A 21,739-nucleotide genomic window follows, 5' to 3' on the forward strand; every position below is an offset into this window, starting at 1 on the left:
GACTCTCATTGAACTTTAAATCTTTTTCAAGTGAACTGCTGTCAATCCAGAGCTTTTCTACCTTGTATTTAAGTAGTTGATTCTTTGAACTTAGATGCAGAACTTAACACTTAACCCTATTAAATTGTATATCGTTAATTCCATTCCACCTTTCTCCTTTGTCAAGGTCTTTTTCAAGTTTGATTCTTTAAAATGGTTTATCCGTTTTTCCTCCCACTTTCAGTCATCTATTAATTTGATAGACAAAATTTATGTTGGAATTCACCTAACTTACTGAGTAATATGTTTAGGGTTTTAGGAAAGAGGGCAGAGAACGTCAGAGTGGCTCTCAAATTTTAATGTACAAAAGAATTATCTGGGACATTTGTTAAACATGCAGATTACCAAGTCTCATTTATGGAAATTTTGATTCACTAAGTGTGGGATGGGACTTCACATGTGCGTTTCTAACAAGCACCACACGTGATTCTGACGCCTTGGGTCCTAGGCTACACTTCAGAACATATTTAGAAATATCTTTAAGCCTGAGTTGACAGTAATGTGTTCATTCATTCTAACAGGGTGGTTGTCTACCACAGTGCTGAGCACATGGTTAATACTGAATGAATGAGTGAAGGGATGAAGGAATGAAGAATGGGAAGGAAAGCTTAGCTGATAACCCAGCTTATATTTTCCCATGTTAATCATGATACCAATATGATTGACTTTTTCAAATACTTTGTTGCAATTAAGTTGTATCTTTGATATTCCCCACTGGGAAAGGTGTATTTTGCATGACTTATTCTTCATAACATACGTAGTCTCCTAATGGTCGTGTCCTTTCTAAGTGCTCACACGTCATGCATTTAATTCCTCTAAAATTTCATTGAGAATTAAAGGGTGTTTTATGTTAAAACCCAGAGATCTCCCTCTACTAATTCCTGCTTGACTTATAAGAAATTAGGGTGTGTTTTTAGTGTTTGACTTATTCATTCCCCTTCAGGCCATGTTGTTCATCTTTTGTTTTAACGTCTTTGCAGATATTGGATTGGCCAAAAAGTTAGATGTTACAGAAAAACCCGAACGAACTTTTTGGCCAACTCAACAAAATAAGAACCCAAGTGCCAGACACTTCAGCACGGAGAGATTTCTTACTTTTCCCCTGAATTTACAGTTTTGAAAACTATCAAAGTCCACAGAAAGACTCAAAGACTAATACAATGTTCTTTACCTACATCAACAGTTGCTAGCATTTTGCCACATTGGTTTTTTTGTATCTAGTTATAGCTAGATTTCTTTCCCCTGAACCAACTGGTCACCATGTTCCTTTAGTCTCTTTTAGTCTAGAACAACTCCTCTACCCTGTTTTCTGCATTTTGGGGGTGGACGTCTGAATTATCTAAGTATGCTTCTTGTTTGTGTTTGTTTGTTTAGTATTTTAAGTGTTGGCTTTCAAATCACAGTTTTATGTATTCAAAAAATAAAATTAGGGCTCCCCTGGTGGTGCAGTGGTTGAGAGTCCGCCTGCCGATGCAAGGGACACGGGTTCGTGCCCCGGTCCGGGAAGATCCCGCATGCTGCGGAGCGGCTGGGCCTGTGAGCCATGGCCTCTGGGCCTGCACGTCCGGAGCCTGTGCTCTGCAGCGGGAGAGGCCACAACAGTGAGAGGCCCGCGTACCGCAAAATAAATAAATAAATAAATAAAAATAAAATTAAAGAATATATTTTTTTAAAGCTAACTTTAAAATTTATTCCTACAGGGGGATTGGAGTTGCATATCACAGAATTCACTACAAATTTTAAGGAATCAGATCCTGAGTACAGGAGAGAGGGACAGAAAGCTGGGTGGAAGCATCCTAGACCCTGTGAAATTTAAGAAAGCTTCAGCAAAGCCATTGGGATTTCTCCAGACAAAATCAGCCATCAGATCAGGAAGAGACCTGCCTTAGCATCCCTGACAGCACAAAAGCAAGGATGGATTTCAGATCCCAGCCCTGGGTCTGTGGGAGGAGACCTGAGAGGTGACACAAGGCTGCCACACCAGGGTCATGCCATCTTCTTGGGGTGGTCCTCATTTGATTGATTGCAGGGATCTCAAGGCGAACTGCCCTCTCACCCCAACTCAGGACAGATCTGGAGGGTCCCCACCGAGGCTCTGTCAAGATTTCATCGCAGTTCAATGTCTCACTCTGCTCAGTCCTGCTTCCTTCCTTTAGCTACACCAGTTGAGGATTTTAAGAGCATTCTCTAATAAACCCCATGCTCGCCCATCTCCAAGCACGGCTCCAAGCTTTTATTAGCTATGAATGTATGTAATCCTCAAACACTATGAGGTAGGTGCTATTAGCATCCCTATTTTATATGTGAGAACACTGAGGCATGGAGAGTGGCTAACTGATTATCCAGAGGTACAAAGGCGTGACTCACACACAGGCACCTGACAGCCCTGCCACTCCCTGATCTGCCACAAATGGCTCTCCTCTGTGACAAGAGATGGCTGTTGGCACACACAGTATCCTAGTTCTATCATATTTTCAAGATGCTTCCTAAGCAAAGATGTAGAAAAACTTCCTGCAGATTTAGCAAGGGAGGGGATTTGTCCTGATCATGTAAGAAAGGCAGGTAAAGGCAGTCTAACCAGTCTAACTGCCTTCCAGAGGGCTTTAGCCCTAACTGGGAGTACACCTCACCCTCTGAGCTGACTCCCTGGAGCTCAGTTTTCCTCTGGTGACATGATACACCTGCCACTCCCACTCTTGCAAAAGGAAAGAATATGCACAGCACAAAAAAATGAAAAGAGAGATAAATAGGCTTCTCTTCCCAGAGACAAGAGGTAGTTAACCTGACCTATTTGGGTACGCATTCAGAGCTTGTATAATGTAGCTTAACCAGCCTATTTAGCATTTATGCAATCTGGTCTGCTTTCAACAAGCTCTTTAAGATGTGACTTACTTAAAAATCTTCATAAATAATGCAAGGTCAAAATAGCCACTTCTATCTATAGGGAGACTCAAGGAATTATCAAGACTACTTTTGCAGTTCACAGTTGGGAAATCTTTCCACTCCAGTGATTTTTTTTTAAGCCCAAAATAGGATGACCAACTGTCCTGCTTTTGCCTGGGCTGAGAGGGTTCCCAGGATGTAATATATTTTCTTTGCTGAAACATGTGAGTTGATCATACTACAATAGACACTTTATGACCCAATACCGTTATGCTACAGGAAATGCCTGCTACTCTATTGCAGATACTTTCTATTATCTCAAAAATATTATATTTTATTATTAAACTAGAAAATTTAGAAACCATGGAAGGAAATAAAAGAGAAACTAAAAACCACACAAGCCCATAATGCAGAGATCACTATTTAAACCTTTTGGCACATTCCATGCATTTTTCTGTGTGTGTGTGTGTGTGTGTGTGTGTGTACATATATTTTACAAATCTAAATTGTGCAGTACAAATAATTCTGTATCCTGGTTTTCACTTAGCATGAGCATTCTACCATATCAGTAAATACTTTTTGAAAAGATCATTGCTAATGGTTGTATAATTTCCACTGAGGATGTGCTATACTTTATTTAACCATTCTCCTATTGTTCAGCATTTAAGCTAATTTTTTTTCTGTTAAAGATAATGTTGCACTGAACATCTTTGGTTTTCTAATGATTTTTTTTGCAAAGGTTTCCAGGAACGAAATGGGTGAAAAGTTATGGGCTTAGTTAATGCTACTGAATCCTATCTCCAAAATGCTTCCAGAAAAGGTTGTACAACAGCAGTGTTTACACCTGCCCCACTCAACTCCTGCCAGCACCGAGGATTTTTTCAACCTTCATCAATGTTACAGGTTAAAAAAAAGTTACCCTAAACAATCTACATTTCTTTGTTTGTTAATAAAGCTTAAACCTCTTTCATATCTTTCTCATTTGAACTTTTCTGTAAATTGTTTGTTCATATACTTTCTCAGATTTTGTATTTCGTATCTTGCTTCTCAGTTTATATGAATTCCTTACAGTCTAACTATAATAACTCTTTTTATGTCATACTTGTTTCAAATACTTTTCTTGATTAAATGTTAGATAGACATTTTTAAATACCCTTAAAACTTCTCTGGGGCACCTGCCAATTCAGGGGGCAGGGGTTTGAGCCCTGGTCTGGGAAGATCCCACATGCTGCGGAGCAACTAAGCCTGTGGGTCACAGCTGTTGAAGCCCGTGCGCCTAGAGCCTGTGCTCCGCAACAAGAGAAGCCACCGCAATGAGAAGCCCGTGCACTGCAACGAAAAGTAGCCCCCCGCTCGCCGCAACTAGAGAAAGACCGGGCACAGCAATGAAAACCCAATGCAGCCAAAAATAAATAAATAAATTTATTTTAAAAAATACCCTTAAAACCTTAGATGTTGATGACAGTGTATCAAACTCTGCACACATGCACGGGCACACATACCACACTGGGAGAGGTCTACGCTTTCCTTTAAAAGTCTATTTTTTTAAACTCTTAGCTCATCAGACTTCAATTATTTTGTGATATTTGAAAAGAATATGTGTAATATATATGTAGTTTTGAAGAAAAATGGTCAAACAAAATCACATGAATTAACCACCCAACCTAAGAACTAAAACATACTAACTACTCAGTGTTCCTCCCTGTGATGGCTAATTTTGTGTGTCAACTTGACTGTGCCCTGGGGTGCCCCAGCTTAAACATTATACCCGAGTATGTCTGTGAAGGTGTTTCTAGATGAGATAGCATTTGAATTGGTGGACTTAGTAGATTGCCCTCTTCTGTGTGGGTGGGAATTATCCAATCTGTTTAGGGCCTGAATAAAACAAAAAAGTGGAGGAAGGAAAAATTTGTCCCCTTTGCTTCCTGCCTGCCCGTGGAGCTGGGACATTGGTCTTCTCCTCCCCTTGGACTGGGATTTACCCCATCGGCTCCCCTGGTTCTCAGGCCTTTGGGCTGGAACTATACCACTGACTTTCCTGGGTCTCCAGCTGGCAGATGGCAGATGGCAGATCACAGGACTTCCCGGCTTCCATAATATCATGAGCCAATTCCTTATAATAAATCTCTTCCTATACGTATATGATTGGTTCTGTTTCTCTGGAGAACCCTGACTAATATGCTCCGCAATCTCAGATTCCTGTCTTTCTCAAGATGTAGCTACCACCTGCTTTTGCCTTTATCATCCCCTTGTTTTTTTTTTTAAAAAAAAACCGTTTGATCCTGTATACGTTTGTACCTCTAACCATATGTTTAGTTTTCATATTTTTGAGCTTTACAAAAATAGATTCATCTTTTAACTTATCTTCTCAGTCTTGCTTTTTTTCCCCATTAAGTACTATATATAAGATTTATCCATCTTTTATGTGAGTATATGATTCATTCATCTTCACCCCTGGATAATATTTCATTTCATGAATTATATATATTATACGTATACCTATACATACAGGTATATACACGGTAGTCGAATGGCTGGGTTGAAGTGTATGTTCATATTCAATTTTATAAGCTATTGCTAAATTGTTTTCCTGTGTGGTTGTACTAATTACATTCCCAACTGCAGAGTATAAGATTCTTGTTGCTTGACTTTCTTGCCAATACTTTGATATTTTCAAGTATTGAAATCTGGTAGCCATTTTTTACTCAGGAGATTTGCACTCACTTTTTAGGCTTATGTGTCCAAGTTCTTAAAGTCTGAAAACTAGTTCTCAAAACAAATCCAACCTCTTTGGTTTTGGGCTTCTAGTTTCTCCTTGAGGTCAGTCACCTTGGCATGGTGGCTTTACAGGAAAACCCTTAAAAAGCTGTTCATAATGTGTCTTGCTGGATCTAATGTTCAATCCTTCGAAAAAGAGGCTACATCAGTTCGGACAAGTGAACAGCAGATGGAGATAGGGACTGGGAAGACTGGCTGTAACTTTGTTCGGCCCCTGCAACTTTGCAGGGCAGGCATATACGTCATGTCACCTCTCAGCATCCTATCTGCTCACTAGGCAAAATGGAGCTGACCTTCCTCCCTGCCCTGCAGTGAGGTTGAAATCCTGTCGTGGAGCACTTTGAAATCTTTGGATGAAAAGCCCGACAGAAGCGCCAAGTGTGATTGTTACCCGTGCCAGCAACACTATAAGACCGCATAAAAATAGGAAGCAAAGAAAATTTCATTTTACAAAAGCGTCAGGGAGAAAATTGGCTGGTCAGAATTTCAGTCCCTGTTTTTGGTTCACATAGACATTGGCTTTTATAAAATTAGAAAAAAAAATAAATGTACACATTTTTGTCTTTGCCAGGCAGAAACCCTTTGATCATCGCCATCCCTGTGACATCAGGTGAGTCACTGATGCAGAAGGGAGATTAATACATGTAAAATACATGTGAAATCACTTCTTCGTAGTTACCCCCCAAATGTCGCCTTTCATTACAAGGCACTAAAGCCATAAAGTCTGAGGTGATGTTATATATATATATATATATATATATATATATATATATATATATATATATGAGATGTTATATATATATATATATGTTTTATATATATATATGATGTTTATATATATATATGATGTTTATATATATATATCCTTCAGCTGAAATGGAGACCTGGCCTCTGCTCAGATGTTCTCAGACGCTCTCAGACCCCTATCCTACCCTTCACATGAGAACATGAGAGATAACAGATTTAAATTCTCATATGGGACCTTTGTAACAAACTTTGATATATTAGGAACACCCAAATAAAGTGAATCATGCCAGTTAATGTGCAGGTTCATTCTAAAAATGACTTAGGCATAATTTTAGTAGCTTAGACCCATCTTTGGTATAATGCTGGAAGAGACTTGTGATGAGCTGTAATCACTTTACTTAAGAATCGGATGGGCTGTGGAGACAGTTCCAAACCACAGAAACAACAATTTCAAACCCTGATCTTGCCACCTATTATGACACTCAGAGAATTTAGAATAGGAGCTTTTGATTCTTCTGCCACGTCTTTATTACCCAAGTTTTTTATATTGGAATTTTAAAAAGTCAAACCCCTACAGGGTGGTTTGGTTGCTGCACCCCACTGAGAAGTTGAGAAGTAAAAGGTTAGAAGGTGTAGCCATGGGCGTAAAGGGGAATGTGAGTGACATGAGTCCACCCACAGCAACTGTTCCATGAAGTTATGAATCATTGTGTTCAGCTCCTAATTTCCACCCAGGAAGGCAAAACTACTGAGCCTATGGAAATGTTTTGTTCAGAATTTCTCAGAGAGAGTGTCCTCACAGTGTTTCATGGAATAATTTCTATTCTAAATGGCATAATTAAATTATTTCCCTAGAATTGGCATGGTGTGACTTTGGTAGAAACACTTTCCATTAGGAAATAACCCTTACAAAAAAAAAAAATGTCCCCTGTAGCACCCAGTCACCTGGCAATCTCTGTTTATTCTATTCAATAACACATTGAGAAGGGTCATTCGCACTGGATTTTCAATTGCTTACCTGAAGAAATTAGTTGAAAAGTGGAAATCCAACCTGCTGATAGTTTCTTTATCTGCCCACACCTAATAATTGGTTTGACTGATTTTTCTCTTTAAATTGACAGATTATTTATGCCTCTGTGAATTACAATGTTGCAAGGGTCTTCCTTTAAAATATTTTTTTTGGAGGTTAGAACTGTTCATAGTCAGGGTAAAATTCCATTCCCATCTTCATCATTCTTGTTTGTATAATACGAATTTCTAACAATGGTGGACAGTGGATAATTCCACATCCTGGAAGTATCACGTTGATTAAGACAGTGGAGCACCTTAGGGAAATGATGGCATGTTAAGGGAAAAAGAATATGAAATTGTATCTGTACCATGATTTCAAATACACACGTTGTGCATATATGAGCATGGACTGAAAAAGGAATATGGGCAGAGGAAAAAGACGGTTGATTAAGATGGTGGGATTATGAAAGTTCCCCCCAGTTGTTTTTAGTTCTCCATTGGCACTCTTACAATATCGCTTGTGTAGTAAGTACAGTTAGAAAAGCATTCAGTTGGGTGCAGGAGAAGATACACCATGAACCTAGTAAAGTGTAAGCTGCAGTTCCCCTCACTTACCTGGGCCCAGTGAGAACCTGAGTTGCTGAGCTCTGAAGAGTGTTCCAGGTGGAGAGAAGAGCCGCGTGACAATCAGAAGAATTTCTATGTCAGCATTTCTGGTAAATTGCCTGAAGAGATCTCAGAAGAAAGGGACTTAATTCTCCAGTGCTCCTGAAATTTGTCACGATCTATTTTCTTGTTCAAAGTAAATATTCACTTCCATGCCTAATTTTGTATTTGTAAATCTGCATTTTTTTCCTTAAAGAGGGCTCTTGTAATTGTATAAGCTTCATGCCTCACAAACCCTTAAGATGCCTTTGATTAGCTGGATCCTCAGAACATTAACTGAGGACCGCCAAGTGTGAAGTCTGCCACCAGAGTCCATCCCTGACTTTTCCTAAGTACCGTTTAGAAAGTGCTGTTGTGTTTGGGTCACCACACTTCTGATTCCACTATGTCTCCTCCTAAGCTGATTTTGGTTCTTATGAATGGGAAAAGCAGCTTGGAAATACCAGCTCAGAATCTCAGGGTAGGAAGGGCCCTACCTGAGGGTCAACTTCAGCCACCGCTCTGCTGCTCCATTCTCCTCTTCAAGGCGTATTCCAGCCTGAGCTTCAACCCCGTGCCAGAGGCAACACACTACTAAGGCTCTTTTTCTCGCCTTGTGTCAAAACCTGTGGCTGCTGGTATGGTTCTGTTCTCATGGGTTCAGTAGAACAAGTCCAGCCTTTCAGATGACAGTGGCAGAGAGCAGGGAAAAGGAAGTAACTCAGTTCTTCCTCAACGTCCCTACTAGGCTCACTGGGAAGGGTTTTAATACAGTGTTGACTTCATCTTCACAGTAACTCTCTGAGTTAGGTATTATTATTATTACCTAGGGTTATTAGATGTAGTAAATATGATAGAGAATGCCCAGTTAAATTCAAATTTCAGATAAAAGCAAGTAATTTTTAATGTAAGTATGTCTCTTCCCCCAAAATGTGAAGTTAACTTGTTCTTGGAGAACTGCTACCAAAATGTCATACATTTTACTGGCAACCTAATTATTATGCCCCTTTTGTAGTTGAGGAAACTCAAGTTCAGAGTCTGGCAAGAAGCAGAGGTGGAATCCAAGCCCAGGTCTTTGGTTTTAAAGCTGTTTTTTTCCCCTTCATCATATGATACAATTATGCAATATCTCCCTCTGACCCACTCCAAGCAAACTGTGGAATTAGTTCTAGAGAGGAACTACCAAAGCTATTAAAACAAATAAGCAAACATGAAACAAAAAAGTAACAAACCAAAAATCAAACATATTTTCAGCTGAGAGAAGACAACCCCCAGGAATCTACTGCTCCATTTATTTCACTTTGTGGGCAGAATTCCTGGTGAGAAACCAGCAAGAGCTTTAGCTTGGAGTGAACACTGGGAGGTGTGAGGTGACCCTGAGAAACAGAAGAGAACTGTGGGCTGGAAGCCCCTTCCACACAGAGCTGTTTCCAAGGCCTCTGGAAAGCACCCTCCTTTGTCATGGCAGCGATGGGAAAGGGGAGGTTGGGCCCCTGCTGCACGCCTTTCCACCTGGGTGTCACTGGAACCTGATGTCCTAATCATATTTCCCTGTCACCTCTCGGCACTGATTGACTTTCTCTTCCCATTCTCCATGCGGCAGAACTAATTGGCTGCCTAATTGCCAAAACTAATTGCTGTGACATTCATTGTTCATCTGCTCTCTTCTCTGGCTTGAACTCAGGCAGGTGGCTTACGCAAAGGCAAGGATGGGATTATTTCTGGGTTGCCTTGGGGACAGGGTGTTTCAGAGCAATGTCCCAGCAATTGCTTCTGTCATGTAGGTGGACCAAGGAACCAGCTTCCTTGCTGCAGAGAGGACGATGTTTGTTGACAGAGGTTCACCTTCTTCTGGCTTGAGATGGTGTTGCTCTGACAGATTTTGAGTCCATTAAGTTCTATTTCTCAGGGAGTCCTTTTCTCCCATTTAGAGATTAGACTTAGATTTGTCGATTAAAACATTCAGAGAGATGAGCCTGCCTTTCTCTGGCCACACAGTTAGTTAGAGGCGGAGCTGAATCTGGTGCTGGGACTTCCCAATTCCCACAGTGATCTCTACTGCACCTCAACTGGTAAAGATGCACTCAATTTTTCTTTTACATTTGTTTATAGATTTTTATGAAAACACTGTCAAGTAGTTTCCTCATTGGTAGCTGTTAATATTTATAACTGTTTAATAATAATAATATTTCTTATTTATAAATAATATTTATAACTGTTAATATTTATTAAGCTTTTATGAATATTAAGCCCTTTCCATGCATTGTCTCATTTAATCCTCAAAAACAGCAGCATGAGCAGGTGCTATCAGCATCCTTATCTAACAAATGGGGAAACTGAGGCAGAGGAAGTTTAATAACTTGCTTGGGTTTGATGCCATAGCCCATCCTCTGGCCAACACAGGGTCATGTGCAGGATCCTGATGACAGCTTCTAGATTCTGATAGATGGAAGAACTTCTGAAGATGGATTGAAGGTTGGAGTGGGAGCAGTTTGAAACTAATCAACCCAATTATGCAAATGAGTATTTAAATTTATTGTTAAGCCAGGAGTCATGACATCCTCTTTCCTCCATATTGCTGAGATGAACACAAATGGATCACAATCCTGGTTTGGGATGAACTTGAGGAGATCAGGAGGAATTCCTGAGACGTATCGGACAGTGGAAAAGACAGTGTGTTGAGAATCAGAGGCCTGAGGTTGGATTCAGTATCTGCCTCTAGCTAGCTCTGTGGTCCTGGGAAGACCTGGTTGCCTCAGTTTCTTCTTTTGTGAAATGAAGGGATTAGACTCCATGGTCTAGGAGACCAAGGCTGCTGCCATTCTATGCATCTCGGATAGCATGTCCAAGATGGAAGCACACAATAGCAGAGGCCTGTAATAACTTTCAAGACAGCTCTCCAGTGGCTGGAAATAAAAGTCTTATTGTTTGGTTCTTGATCTTTTCCCCCCTCAGTGACAGGAAGAATAATAAAAGCAATAACACTATTGTGTGAAATAAGAGTTTTCTCATCCAGAAGAGAACTACAACACATACAATAGCAAATTATTTGAAAGCTGAGAAAATAATTATATAATTGATTGAACAGGGTAGGAAAAACGAATTAGGATAAGGGAAAAGGAGTAAGAGTTAAAGAAAGTTTCAGAATTTTGTTTGCTAAAAAAGTGTGCATTGTAAGGTGACTAACATATAGAAAGAAAGAACTATTTCAGAGAATTTTTAAAAGGGAAGCCTAAGCACAGTTAGAAAAACACGAGGAAAGAAAAAAGAGAAATTTAATTTTATCTGAGGGAAAAAAAAGTTGTGTTCATGAAAAACAGAGATTTTGAAACAAAGACTTCTGTCTTCAGTTGACTTTTTAAAATTCTTCTGGATAATTTTATGAGGCCCTTGTGATCTTGCAACATCTAAATGCCTATTTGAGGGAAAGGTAGTAAGGCATGAATTTAAAAATTAATTTTCACGGTATAGATTTTTACAGTAGAATGCTCCTTAGCAGGATGTACCATGGAAACCTGGTAGAAAGACCCCTGGAGAATAGGGCAGAATTCAAGTTCCCAATCTGCTCCTTCCTGCTGTGTGACCTTGGGCAAGTCCCATCCTCTCTCAGGGCTTCAGTGCCCTCCTGTCTGCATGAAGTCATTGGATTGAATGCCTCCAAGGCCCTATTCTGCATGTTTGCATTTCTCATCATAGAACATGGTTAAACAACCATTTTGTAGTCCTTGGTCTATAGGCTACAGACATTAGGGTAAAACCCAGAAAGTCTATTTTTAAAATTCGGAGTGTTGGGTCTGGTGAAACATTCATATTTTGGACCAGGAAATTCTGCTGATAGAATGATTCTAGAGCATTCTGCCTTGTTCTCAGGCCAAAGAGGAAGTGAACACAGGCTCTTCTTTTTCCTGTTTCCTTCTTTCCACAGGGGAGTGCGCACACTTTTGTGGGGGAGCCACAGCAGCAAACCATTCAAGAAAGCACTTGAGCAACTCAGTGTGGCCGTAACTACAGTTCCTCCCAGACAACCTCGCTGAGCTGCTTGCGGCTAGGGACGCCATGTGCCCTGCATGGCCATGGGGAGCCAAGTTAGAGCTTCAGCTGCAGCCTGGGAGTGACAGGCAAGAGGCTGCCTTGCGGTGGAGTGGGTGATGGCAGAGCCGGCTATCAAGTGGAAACACCTGTCGCAGAGGGTTCTCTGAAGCCTGAGAGATAAATGTCCAGGGCTCTGGCCTCCACCATTGTTCTGGTTAGAATGCACCTATCAGATCACAGTGCCATGAAGGAAACCAAGAAAACCACAACTGTGAGCACTGGCCTGCAGAGATAATGAGCCATTGAAGTAGTTCTGAGGTGGGAGCCAGAGGGGCTGGGATGGAGGAGAAGTCAGGGAGTGGGAATGGGGAGATAAGGGGGGCCAGACACAGTAGCCTAGGGGCTGGTCTCACTTCAGATACGTGACCTAAGATCTGCGTGTGTGTGTGTCTTTGTGTGTGTGTGTGTGTGTCTTTGTGTGTGTGTGTGTGCATGTGTGGCGGGGTGGGCTGTCACTGGAGGGGGAAGCATGGGGAAAGGGACGGAAAAGAGAGCTATAAAACCATGACAGGATAATAAGCATCTGAAATATTTAATTACTACAAAGTGTTCTGAGGCTTTATCTACAGCCATAGTTTCCGTACCGCAGGTTGTGCCTTGCAGACGGCTGTGAGGTCAATTTGGTCATGCAGGGGTTCTTAACCTGGGTCCATGGACACAGTCCCCCCTCCCCCCAGAGGCACAAGCATAAGATTGTATTTCAGTATAATTGATTTCCTTTATAATCCTATGAGTTTTGTTTTATGCATTAAATAACATTAGCCCAAGAAGGGATCCATGAGCTTCACCACACAGAGTAGAAATGGCACCCCCCAAAAAAGGTTAAAAATCCCAAGGTCAAGACCAATATTTTAAAAAAGTTATTATGATAGACTAGATTAAAATGAAAAAGAACAATTTGAGCTCTGTATGTGATAAGGGTGAGTATTATTTTGTGAAACTTTTGTTTCAGATACATAAATAGGTGTGTGTACAAATACACATATGTATATATATATGTATGCATGTGTGTGTTTATATATATACACATTTATTTCTTATTATTTTTATTTTTTTTAATTTTTTAATTAGTTTCTGCTTTATAACAAAGTGAATCAGTCATACATATACATCTGTTCCCACATCCCTTCCCTCATGCATCTCCCTCCCTCCCACCCTCCCCATCCCACCCCTCCAGGCGGTCACAAAGCACCGAGCTGATCTCCCTGTGCTCTGTATACACATTTATTTCTAACTGTAGAGTATGGTCAAAAAAATTGGTAGCCACCGATCTATTGGCTTCTAGACATTAGGGTAAAAACTTAAAAATCCCATTGAAAAATGATGGGTGCAGAATGTGGTAACATATTCATATTTTGGATGCAGACATTTGACATTGTACATCCAACCCCTTGGTGGATGGTCAGCAGCTGGCCCTGACCACGGCTTGTAATGCACGGCTACATCTCTTTCTGCCTTGTTGAGGCCTGAGTTAATCTGAAATGATGAAACCTCTCAGAGACACATGTTGATTCCTGTGGCTACAAGGCACCAAGAAGTGTTAGAAGCAGAGGTATTATATTATTTCCTGAGAAGTGTGTCTTCCTGTTATTTCTGCCAGGAAGTTTGTTCTTTCCTGCCAAAACACCAAAGCCATCTGAAGACACAGAGAGAGTGGCTCCCACTGAGGGTGACAGCATAAAAGGAAATGTGAAAGTGAAGACAGAGAAATAGGGGGCAGAGAGGTGAGCTGTGGCAAATGTTCAGGAAAAGGGGAGTAGGGTCATCAAGGAGAGAAAGGCAAAGAGAAAAACAGCAAGTGTATAAGGCAAGGAGCGGGCCAGCTGACCCACAGCATAGTAAAAAGCTATCGCTCTAGTCTGTTAGCCCCCTGCAGGATTCACAGCTTCAAGGATGGTGAAACTAAAAGAAAGGGCAGTTCAGCAGGAAAGATCAACAAAGACAAATCCTGGGACTAGACCAAACTGGGACTACACTTGAACCAAGCCAGAGATATGGCCTCCCCTGTTAGCTAATGCTAACTTATTAGCATTTTAAAAATGAAACTCATTTCTACTTGGTTAGCGTAGAAAATGTAAGCTTCACCAGAGCAGGTGGACTTTGTCCACCTCATTTCCTAGATCAGCACTAGTGTCCTGGTAAAGGCACAATCAATATTTGTAAAGGAATGTTAATGGATCAGCTGGTAGTTGCTATTTAAGATTACTTGGAATAATAATAATAGTGATGACTAAAATGTATGCAGTGCTTAATAGTTTAGAAATCGATTTCATGGATATTATTTCATTCAATCCTCACAGAGTCCCATCAGTTTTCACCACTAGCAACCTCATTTTAAAGATAAGGACACTATGGGCTTCCCTGGTGGCGCAGTGGTTGAGAGCCCGCCTGCCGATGCAGGGAACACGGGTTCGTGCCCTGGTCCGGGAAGATCCCACATGCCGCGGAGCGGCTGGGCCCGTGAGCCATGGCCGTTGAGCCTGCGCGTCCAGAGCCTGTGCTCCGCAACGGGAGAGGCCACAACAGCGCGAGGCCCACATACCGCAAAAAAAAAAAAAAAAAAGATAAGGATACTAGTTTAATGCCATTCGATGGTAAGTGTCTGGGATTTTAATCCATACTCTCCGATGTCAAAGCCGATACAGCACTTTGCCTCTTTTGGAATGTTGTACACTTAATGTAAAAGCCTTGTAAATGTAAGTAGCCATATCCATAGTAGGTATGTGTGTAAGTTTGGGTCCTCCAGGAAGCTGACACTCTGATGGAGTGTGGCAGGAGGAGGAGGAAGTACCACGTGTGAAAGATAAAGAAGGAGGGAGCGGAATGGGGCAGGGATGCTGATCTTGCATCCCTCCTTGTGAGAAAAGAGGTGGAAGGAAGCAGACTCAAGCTGGGAGTGCTACAGATCTGATGAAGTCTTAACCAATATGAGGGGCATCCCTGAGCAAAGATTACCTGTAGTGGAGCCCCACGTTGGATAGAAATGGCCAGGCTCTGACCCCTCACCTTGCTCATCAATGTCTGGTGCCGCCCAGGAAGCATGTGTCCTTGGCTTGAAGGTCGAGGTGGATTCTGCAGGCACTGCAGCTGGATGTTATCAGCTAACTGCTCTTCTTATAGCTGAGTGACAAATTCTTTCTCAAGAGGAGAGGCAAGTGGTGCACCCCCATGGTCATTACAGCAAATATTGAACGTTAGTTAAGATATGACATTTTCTCTACAATTACAGTTTAAGTACGCTAGCTGGATATTGTTTTATGTAGAATACTTTGACTTTCTAGTTAGTAAACTATGGCCTGCGTAAGGACTAAATGTCTCAGTTTGAAAATACTAAATTCCTGCCCACAGGGTTAAGAGAAGAAAAGGGATTAAACTAGGTTGAGCAATTAAAACCTGATACACTGGGTCAGGTCAACTGTTACAAAAACAGGGTGCTGCCACTCCATTTTCTTTCTTTCTTTCTTTCTTTTTTTTTTTGTGGTACACGGGCCTCTCACTGTTGTGGCCTCTCCCGTTGCGGAGCACAGGCTCCGGACGCGCAGGCTCAGCGGCCATGGCTCACGGGGCCCAGCCGCTCCACGGCATGTGGGATCTTCCCGGACGGGGGCACGAACCCGTGTCCCCTGCCTCGGCAGGCGGACTCTCAACCACTGTGCCACCAGGGAAGCCCTGCTACTCCAGTTTTCACATTCATGGGGCCTTGGCCTATTGATCACAACACTCTTCTTCATGAGTTGTGTTGTCTGCCTCAAAATTATTCTCAGCATAGTGATCCAGACAGCCACTGCCAATTTATCAATCTTGGCATCTGAGATGAAACCAATTTATCAACCCAGCACTAGGTAATAGGGACAAATATGGGTCTTTGAGCAGGTGTGTCTGCACACATGTGTGTGTGTGAGTGCTAGGGAGAGCAAAGAGTTGAGGGAGATGTAACAAAAATGAACACTTGAACCTTTTTATTAGTTAGGGACATAAGTTTCAAATACTTTTTAAAAAACATTTTTATTGAAGTATAATTAATTTACAATGTTGTGTTAGTTTAAAAACACGTTTAAAACTTTTTAAAAAGTCTGAACCCAGAATACTTTGTCCCCTCCAGAAGCAATGTTATAAATAAGAATTATACACAAAAGTCGGCACCTAAATTGTTACTTTCCTATACATAAGTATTAATAGAGATGCTTTTGGATCCTAACAAAAAACTCAACACTCATTGACCTTATCGAATAGGGGTTTTCTTTTCCTCCCATAGTAAGAAATTTGTACATAGGCAACTGCCAGCATGAGTTCAGGGTTTTAACAATGCATCCCTGTGTTTCTGTTGCTACTTTCCTCATAGTTACAGAATGGTTGTTTTTGTTCCAAATGTAGCTTTCAATGCCAGAAGAATTTGGAAGTGGGTTTGCCCTGGAAAGAACGAGCTCTCTATGAAACCTCCCCTAGAAGACTTCCATTTACATCTCATGGGCCAGACGGGATCACTGACTGTCTCTAGCTTCAAGAAGAATGGGGAAAGCACATGTTTTGTTTTTCAGCCTCGCTAGTGGGAGGTGGAAAAAGACAAGGGACTGGGAGCAGCTCATCAACAGCTAACCAGTTATGAATGACACACCTAGAGGATAGTAATAATTGAATTCTACAGGTTAAAGTGACTCTCAGACATTCTTGAGCACAGGTGGAAAATACCATTTACTATTCTACTCATTTCCACTTTCCAAATGAAGGCCATGTACAAGTACATTTGTTGGATGAGGGTGGATTCTACATATATGTGCGTTAGCAAAATAAATGCTTATTTTGCTCTTCAAAGAACCTATGTCTTAAAATCAAGTCATTAGGTAATTTTGAGCCCCAATATTATGGATACATCACTATTCACTATAGGATTAATGCAACAACTCACTGCAAACTAAAACAAGAATTCTAAAATTAAAGTAACAATGAATTGTAATTAAAGGTAACAGTAACTTCAACAGAAGCTGAAGTCTCCCTCCCACTCATGATAACAGCACCAAAAATGTAGAGCATATTTACTCAAAATTACAGAAGTTCCAAACTATCTCCATGCCTTTAAGGAGGTCACATGTCAAAGATGACAATCCTTTGGTGCTATTCAATCTTCTTAGTAGAATGTAGAATTAAGTCCTTGGTAAACTCTAATACTGTGTTATTTTAGATCACAATACCATATTTTAGTAATCCTTAGTAACATACTTTGTTGGTTATTAGAAAGAAGCTCTCATTATATTTAAAAAAATAAAATCTAAGGCATTGTATGTCATGTGTGTCATTTACTTCCAAGAACCGGAGGAAGGAAATTTTGGGGATTCATTTTTGGTCCAGTTTTGGATAATACATTGAACGCTATTTTAAAGAATCACGATGCGGTAGAAGACAGAACTGGTTTGAAGTCAGCTCCAAGATCTGAATTTTCATTCCACCTCTGACTACTTGGGGCAAGTCTCTTAACCTCTCTAAAGCCCACTTTCCTCATCAGTAGACCAACTACGAATACAGAAACTCTACCAACAATCAAGTTGCAAGTGAATCCATTTGTTGGAAAGTCCAAAGTGACTAAACTTGCAGTCCCAAGTGCATTTCCAGAAATAGGAGCATGAATCAGTTTTGTAAACTTTTAACTAAGGCTAGCTGTCTTATTCATACATGTGCTATGTCGTGAATGCCTAGCTGAGACAATAGAGCTTGGCACACAGATAATAGAGCTTGACACACACAAAATATTGAATAAATATTTTTTGAACGATTGAATGACCTATTTTCTCCACATCATCCTTGTTTGTGTCTACTGGAAGTCTATGCAGGCAGATAACTGCTCTCCTTGGGAATCTACCAGGGTCCTGAGCTGTCCCTTAGCAGCTAGTCCCCATCTCACCACCTCCCCCCTTGGGTGGATGTAAGGCAGATTGGAAGAGACTTTCTCTTTGGTTAGAGACAAGAGTTTCAGGACTAGGGCCCCATCAGCTAATCCTTAAACTTCTCCAATGCCTAGAATTAACCCAAGGCTCCTACCCACCCCGTGTCTAGCCACGCACTCAAATAGTGTTCCACTGTGTCCCTCTTCCCTTCTCTTGATGATATTGTCCATTGGAACAAGCACAGCAACTTTATATGTTACACGATTTGCTCTTTGTCCTTCAGAATCATTTCTACTCTTGAATAATTCACTCTATATTCACATGAAACATTCCTATTTTTCTCACCACTTTAAAAATTTAAAAACCTCTTCTGTTTCCATGGTGATTGTATATCTTGCAAAGACTTTTAACACTCTCAGTGCTCTTGGACTTACTGGACCTGATGTGGTTAATAATGTTCGGGGAAAATGTCTTAAACACAAACACAGCAAGATGCACTGATGGTAAGTCATGCAGTTTTAGAGTCCAAAAGGCAGCAGCCCACATTCCAACATCATCTGCTGGTACCATGCAGTGTGTTCTCCCGGGAGAGTTTTGTTTTTATCTGTGCACATCCATAGGTTGAAAGTCGGCAAGCAGAAGAGTGACTGTAACTAACCTACTTTCTTCACAGTTTTGTTGTGGGAATAAAGTGAAATTGAAACTGTGAAATGTTGTTCAGAGCTTTGTTATCATTTCCATGAAACATGCCCCATTTCTGCACTTCCATGTTGGGACACCAGGGGCAGATCTTTGTCCCACAGCAAAAGTGGGAACTCCAAGCTCAATCCCTCTTTATTTCTAACATACGAGCATGTGCTCAGTCATCTTCAATTCTCATTTTTATTTTCTTTTCCTTTCTCTTTCTTCTCTCTCTCTCTGTCTCTTTTACCTTCTTTTGTCTTTATGATATTTCAAGTTAAAGAACATTGTTGATGCTGTTACAGATCAATATCTATGGACCAGGTGGACCAATAAAGAAGTTAGTATATAAAGTGGCTGAAACCCAGTAAAAATATCTAGCTTCTACATGTCTATTTCAATCTGAGGGTGGTACATGTTTTATTTACACACACACGTACACACACATGCAGTCTCACTTAATTCTCCTAACAGCACAACTCTATAATAATGTTAGGCCCAATTTTTGGATGAATAAACAAATTAGGTAAGTTGCTTAATACACACACGCACACACACACGCACACACACATCCCACTATCAGCAAGAGAGGTAGGGTTCCTGGTTTGCAGAGTTTTCATCCTCTACAGCAGGAAGGGGAATAGAGACAAAATTCCTATTTGCGGATAACTTGCAAACTCTCTTCATTTTCACAAGGAAACAGTTCCTATTATTTACTTAATGGAAGAAGGCAAATCATTTGATAAATGTTTGAATTGGACTAAAGATGGGCACAGATTGAGATTAGGGGGAAGGATTTTAATTACATCCCAGAGCACCAATATAAATTATGTTGCAGTTATGTTTAACTGAAAGTTTTTCTAAATAATAAAGAGGAGACTCACTGGCATTTCTGAAATGCTATAGGAATGAGGAAGTGGAGATGCCAGCTCATGTTCATGTAATGTAATCACATAATGAACGACCAATTTTTATGTTAAGTTATAGAATCACACAGTTATAAACAATTTACATAGAAGGAGGGGGTCATAGAGATAACCTATAGGAAAACAAGATGGATTTTTCCAGCCAAACTTGTCTTGGATCACAACTACCTTAGACATATTGTTAGATTTTATAAAGATGTTTTTCCTCTCACACTTCACTTTCACTATCTAGAAGCCAAGTTGAGGCATTTTCCTTGATGAGGGGGACTTGTAAGGACTAGCTCAAGAGTGGAGTGGGCTTTAGGCAAAGCTAAATGCAGGGAAAATTATTGCTGTAGCTGCACCTAGTTTCAGTGTCTTGAGCCCAAGCCCTATCCTCATTCCCTCCCAAGCACCTCGAATTCCCGCAGACACAAAATCCACCACAGAAGCGGCTCCCTGCTCTTTTTAACAGTGCCCTGGGCTTAATTTCTCTTTGCCACCATCCAAAATTTAACAGTTCAAATATTTATTTCTTCAGGGCCTCAGTTTGTGAACATTAATTGGTACTAATACCCATAGTTCTTATGATGTAAAAGTATTTTTCTTCTCAGTACATAGTTTGCATTTTTTTTTTTTTTTTTTTTTTTTTTTTTTTTTTTTTGCGGTATGCGGGCCTCTCACTGTTGTGGCCTCTCCCGTTGCGGAGCACAGGCTCCGGATGCGCAGGCCCAGCGGCCATGGCTCACGGGCCCAGCCGCTCCGCGGCATATGGGATCCTCCCAGACCGGGGCACGAACCCGTATCCCCTGCATCGGCAGGCGGACTCTCAACCACTGCGCCACCAGGGAGGCCCCATAGTTTGCATTTTAACAAGGGTAAAAACAAATGCCTTAGTTCAAAAGACTGGCATCATAAGGTTGTTAAAATCTCACTTCCTCCAGGAAGTATCTCCTGTCTCCCTTCATCCCCACAGGTTAAAATGTTATAGAAAGGCTCCCGAGCAAAGTGTACTTTTCCTGCCATGGCACTGAGCACCAATTACTGTGATCACTGTTTAACTGGCCCCCTTCTGGACCCACTGTGCATTCTGTGTGCATTGCAGCCTCATATATATTCATATACATATACTGCTCTATGAGTTCCCACCATCTAGTTCTGTGATGAAATACTTGGAGGACCTCAATAAATACTTGTGGACTGAAGAATGAATGAAGTGCTGAGGATTTCAGAAGCTATAGAAAAGTGAGGGGAGAGGAGAGCAGCATTTTCGAGGCCAGATGGTTTTTGTTTATGCTTCCTACTTAGTTATTTTATGAGGCTAGAAGGCCCTGCTGACAAACCTCAGAAAATGGCCCTTGAAGATAACAGACACAGATTTCAATATCACTTTATGTGCTTTAGAAGCCCACTCCGCATTGGATGTAAATGGTTAGTTAAGGGGTGCAGCCTTGATCTGTTACAGCCAGAGGTACTGTTCATATACAGAAATTATACAGAAAAAGTCATGGCATCCACGTTTTACTCAATGAGGGACTTCATTGGTCAGGTTGAAACCAACATGAAAATTACTCCTTCCACCAACAGGAGCAGAGAATGAGAAGAAAAACGAAAGTAAACTCTCCCCAGTATGACCTAGAAGACAGTAGGCCCTCCTTATCTGCTGTTCTGCTTTCTGAAATTTCAATTATCCACAGTCAACTTTGGTCAGAAAAGATTAGATGGAAAATTCCAGAAATGAACATTTCATAAGTTTTAAGTTGCACGCTGTTCTGAGTAGCATGATGACATCGCTCTCTGTCCCTCCCGGGACGTGAATCATCCCTTTGTCCAGTGTATTCCACCAGGTAGTCACCTAGGTTATCAGATAACTATTGCGGTATCACGTTACTTATTGTCAAGTGACCCTTAGTTTACTTAATAATGGCCCCAAAGTGCCAAAGTAGTGATGCTGGTAATTCAGATCTGCCAAAGAGAAGCCATAAAGTGCTATATCCAAATTTAACGTAAAGGTGAAAGTTCTCAACTTAATAAGAAAAAAAAAAATCATGTGCTGTGGTTACTAAGGTCTATGGTAAG

The sequence above is a fragment of the Mesoplodon bidens genome (genome assembly GCF_964165515.1).
Source record: "Mesoplodon bidens genome assembly, chromosome: 5".
NCBI classification, from domain to species: Eukaryota; Metazoa; Chordata; class Mammalia; order Artiodactyla; family Ziphiidae; genus Mesoplodon; species Mesoplodon bidens.